Genomic DNA, 4,954 nt, shown 5'->3' with positions numbered 1-4,954 from the left:
GAGAGAGAGAGAGAGAGAGAGAGAGAGAGAGAGACCGGTACAATTCCAACAAGATCTACAGGACAAATAAAACTGAACTCACCAATAACGAGCGAGGGCACACAACTTTGTCAACTTCCACGAGAAGACTGTCAAAACTTTCCAAAACGACAGACCGGCATCGAGATCTGGCCAATAAACAAGTTTGACAACTTCTTCAAAACTCGAATAAATTCCAATTTCAAGTCACAAAACACAACCAAGCAAAAAAGTCTCGATCTCGCCTCTTCGGTAGGCTAGATCATGAATGTCGAGAACGAACCACCGAAGGCGAAAACTTGTTCCCTCTGTTCAGATTAGAAGTAAGCGAGGTGGCCTCGCTGCAACACGGCTCGCCACGGTTGACTCGAGAAGGCTGTGCTGACGATATCGCTGTGCTAGCAGACAGAAGAGCCGCGAGTGTGATGTCAGCTGTGTGGGACCCTCTCGTCCCGGCCTCCGCCAAACTTTGTCTCCTCGCCCGGTGTCGGGGGAAATTTTTACCCAGAATAATTAATGAAGGCAAGTTTCTATAGTTTTTGACCTGATTGTTATGTGTAAGCAGTTGTTGGGGTTGTTTGGTTGTTTTTCGAGATATATACACATATATATCTTATAAAATATGATGTCTTCAGTCTTACAGTATGCAGTTATACAGTTATTATCCCCATGTCTGATTATTTTCCACCAATCACCCAAACAGAAAAATTTCGCTTACATGTAGCCTACTTGCAGAAGTACCGTAGTTCATGTGATGTTCTAAAAGCTTGTTTAGAATATTCTTAAGTCCTTCATAGCATAATTCATTAGAGAAAAAGAGAGTGGCTTTCTACATTCATCCGATCTTTTGTTGTTGTTGTTGTTGTTGTTGAAAAATAGTGTTTTAGAAACTTAGAACGCATAAAGGCCGGGAATTATATTCCCCATATATACTTTTTCCTCTATCACAATGTAAACACAAGCTGGGCTTAGGTCACGCCCCCAAAATATTCTCACGGTCTGAAAATAAACCGTGCAGACGACACAGAGAGAGCCTGTGTTGTTGGAAATAGTGTCAAAGCCAACCGCTCGCGCTCTCCCTCGTCGTCCTGCCCAACTGAGGAGCTAGATCTGGGCCTACGTGGTGCGGGAGGGTGCATCGTTTGAAATCGTTGCACGTTGAAGGCGAAATATTATGTATGACCTCGGAAATTAAGGATAACGGGTGTAAACAAACACCAGGCTATAAACGTATATCATTATATAGCCAATATATAATAATTATGATAATTATTATTATTAAACATACATCACGACTTTGAAGTCAAAAACTGGGCGCCGTCACCGTTCTCGATTTTATTCGCGTTCATTTGTGTGGGGACAAAATTTTTCTTTTTTTAAGTACCTAGTATGCTGCCAGTTACAGCAATGGAAAATTTTCGTGGTTTTTTTTTCCTTTAGCGAGTTATAGATTCTGTGTAAATGCACAACGTTACCAAGCTGTGAAACTGGCCGTAAGGTCGTGGGTTTGAATCCTGTTCTGAGCCAGACATTGTGTCCTTGGGGAAAAAATTAATCATACTTTATACCCCCTCACTTCCCTTTAATGAATGGGAAAAGTTTAATGCTCGGGCAACTGCAAACAGACAGCTGGAACTGATTCTTCCCATGAGGCTGAGAATGTTTCGGGATGTTTTAAAGTTTGCCGTGTAGATCTAGTAATAATGCGTAAGTTGTGTTAAGTCTGAAGTTCGTAATGACTGTGAATATTTTACTATTGTTACCCACTCCACTAGCGTTTTCTACTTAGATTTAGTTAAGAAGTAGACTCGATCCAGTCCATAGTCGCTCTTTGTTTCTTTCAGTGAATATGTAGGTGGAAATTGAAAGAAGAAATCTATGAAAAATAAGGCAGGTTTATTCATTAAACCATGTCACACGTTCAATATTTTAAATTCTTTTTAATAAAAACTCACGAACTAAATACAAAATGACACGAAGCATTATGCCAAAGGCCATACCAAAAGCAGTGCCGTGATTGAGAGAAAACACCTCTAATATATAGAGGAGGCAACTCCGTCATTTTTTAAATGTGTGTCTAGTAATACGAACAGTTGTCGCCCTTCCATAGCGTCTGAGCGCATCTAATCTGAGACTGAGCGTCAGGTTGTGACTGAACAGCGCCTTTTCTGAAGTTGCGACGAGATTCTCCATTATTTCTTGTTTTTGTTCTCGTACTGTAAGACTATGAGGAATTGAAGTCTTTGATACTACTATACAAAACAAAACATAGACGAGTTTTCGAGTATTATGTATATCGTGCGTGATGACGTCAACATGGCTTTTTACAATTATTCATCTGGGCCTGTATGCACGTCAGAAACGGTTAGCTTAAACGTGTTTAGAGATTCAACGCGGTTTGCTATACGGCCCTAACCGCGTATAAACCCGAACTGGATTTTGTATGCACATTGCGCTAATCGGAAATGTGTAGATGAATGCAAAGTGCAAGGTGATAACTGGACAAACCCGCTCCGCTGTCACAGTGTGCTTTCAGACATTCGGTATCCAACTACACATTGGAGTTTCTGAACTGTGCAGCATGGCGGAGAAAGTCGCAAAAAGGGTCAGAAAAGCGAACTTCAGTGCTGAAGAAATTCAAATGCTACTTGAAGAGCTGCAAAGTAGAAAATGTGACTCTTTTCAGCGGACACAGCGCCACCATAACAAGTAAGATGGAGAAGGAGATATGCCAGAGGATAACATCGAAGATGAAAGCATCGGCGTGGCAGTGTGAACTGTAACTTTACGGGATTTGAATGAGAAATGGAGAACACTGAAAACGTCGGTTTTCAGCAAAAAGAGAGACGAGGCGAAAACGCGAGGAGTGCCAGCACCAGCACCAGCGCCCTACGAAGAAGTGATATTGTCAATCATAGGGGACAAATCAAATTTGTTATCTAGAGTGACGGGTGAGATACCGTTTTTTTATTATTATCATTTCACACCCCAATATAATTACACTGCTCTAAATCATGCAAATATGCACTACATTGCTCCATTCTGTGAACGCTCACATTTTAAAAACACTTGTCTTGTTATTATAGACTAGCCAGAGCCAGAGCCGGCAAGGAATAGTTTTTAGAATAAATGCGGGTTTGTTCTTTTTAACGAAGAGTTTCTTCATTCGTAAGGAAAAGCCTTGATTTGATTTATTCATGTCTTCCTTTTCTTCACTTTATTCCAAAGAGTGTTATTGAATTACTCTTTGCAGGGGAAGATGACACACAACACTGCTGGATTCGACGATTTCGGAGAACCAAGTAAGAAATCTGAACCTGCGAAACACTTCTCTGTCGTCGTAGGTGTCGTACGGTCCCTGAAAATGCTGTTTCTTCGTAGAAGGCACGGCTGTTGTGCTTGGAAAAAACAAAAGTGCAACCACATTTACACGCTTTTAGGCCCGCTATCGGACCCCCAGAGGTGCGATAACTTTAAACGCGAAAATCCGTATAGGATAAGCAAACGAGATTGACGTACATACAGATTTCTCCAGCCTAAATGCCCGTTTAGGGGTAAACGCGGTTAGTCCACTATACGGACCGACGTGCAGACAGGCCCTGGTTGACACTAAAAGTTCGGTATTTTGTCATTTATTTATCTAATACGGTTTGTTCTTTCGATTCGTTTTTGGAAACCACTGGACCTTTTGGGCTTGTTTCCCTGCTTATGCACCTGCCTGTTCTTACAAGATCCCAGTATATGTATTCTATTAGAGCTAGCTGCAGTCCTACGATCAGTTCTCAGGCTACTCTTTGGACAGCCACTAGTTTCTTTAGTCCCACTCAACAAAAAAAAACAACCCCAACATGTTTCTTTCTGACAATGAACTCTGTGAAACGCTTGGATTTTGGTAAACTCAGTTGATTTTATTTTGGATTATTCTTTTGTTCAAGTAAACCATATTACCAAGCTGGCTGTGCTCTTCATTTCAGAATTTTAAAAAAACCTCAAAACCGGCCGAAAATGACTTAGGCAATTATCTTATGAGCTCGACGACATGTACAGGAGTTGGCAGACTGACTTTGATAACAAAAAAAAAAACACTATAAGAATCCAGTATAAGTCCAAGCTAACCATTAAAATGAATTCCACTATAGAGTACGACCTTTGGAATACACAGGTCTTGTCGCTCCGAAACAACGACTAAAAGACTCCACCTCGTAACAAAAGGGAATTCCCGAAAGAAAGAAGACCAAGAGTGGGATACTATAAACTTTCGGAGAAAAAAAATGGCGACAATAACGTTAACATATATAGGGGAAAGAACAACTACATGTGGTAACAAAATAACGTTGATTACATCCCCTTTATCTTTCCACTGCACTAATTTTTTTTTTCAAGTTTTGGACATGACCAATTAAACGGCGGACCTGGGTTTATTAAAGAATATACTCGTACAATCAGGTTAACCACAAAGGTCAATACTCCACGAAACACACAACCACCTTAATCACAAATGGTATGTGTGTGCATGTGTGTGTGTATGTGTGTGTGTGTGTGTGTGTGTGTGTGTGTGTGTGTGTGTGTGTGTGTGTTTGTGTGGGGAAAAAGAGGATTGGAGAGGGAAGGGTGGTATACAATATAATAGTTCAGCAAAAAAATCCTCCGAGATTTGTTCGACAGAAAAAGCGCAAGGGGATTTAATAAAGTCTTTTGGAAACATAAACTTCCCTTTTTGTGGTTATCTCCCTCGTTCTCTTTTCGTAATTATTTATAATAGTATGGCGAGTGTTTATGCTATTTTAACCATGGTCTTAGTCAGTCTGAGCTGATGTTTTCCAAGATTTTCTGTTTGAAATCAATTCATTTACACAAACTACACTGGGAATCAGGTGAATTAAATGCGCGCGCAACCACACATATTATACGTGTGTGTGTGTGTGTGTGTGTGTGT

General features: G+C 40.6%; 1 protein-coding gene across 1 annotated transcript in view; it reads right to left on the bottom strand.

Moving 5' to 3' along the window:
* The window catches only part of LOC101863827 (serine/threonine-protein kinase PLK1), a gene marked incomplete in the record, with an annotated part of 103,259 nt that extends 102,801 nt beyond the window's left edge, over nucleotides 1-458 (bottom strand). The window contains 1 exon segment of the mRNA XM_013085037.2: nucleotides 83-458.
* Nucleotides 459-4,954: the final 4,496 nt, after the last annotated feature.

Source organism: Aplysia californica, unplaced genomic scaffold (assembly GCF_000002075.1).
Source record: "Aplysia californica isolate F4 #8 unplaced genomic scaffold, AplCal3.0 scaffold00337, whole genome shotgun sequence".
In the NCBI taxonomy this organism is placed as follows: Eukaryota; Metazoa; Mollusca; class Gastropoda; order Aplysiida; family Aplysiidae; genus Aplysia; species Aplysia californica.
Note: the sequence above shows the minus strand (reverse complement) of the source record. Positions and strands in the feature narration are given on the sequence as shown.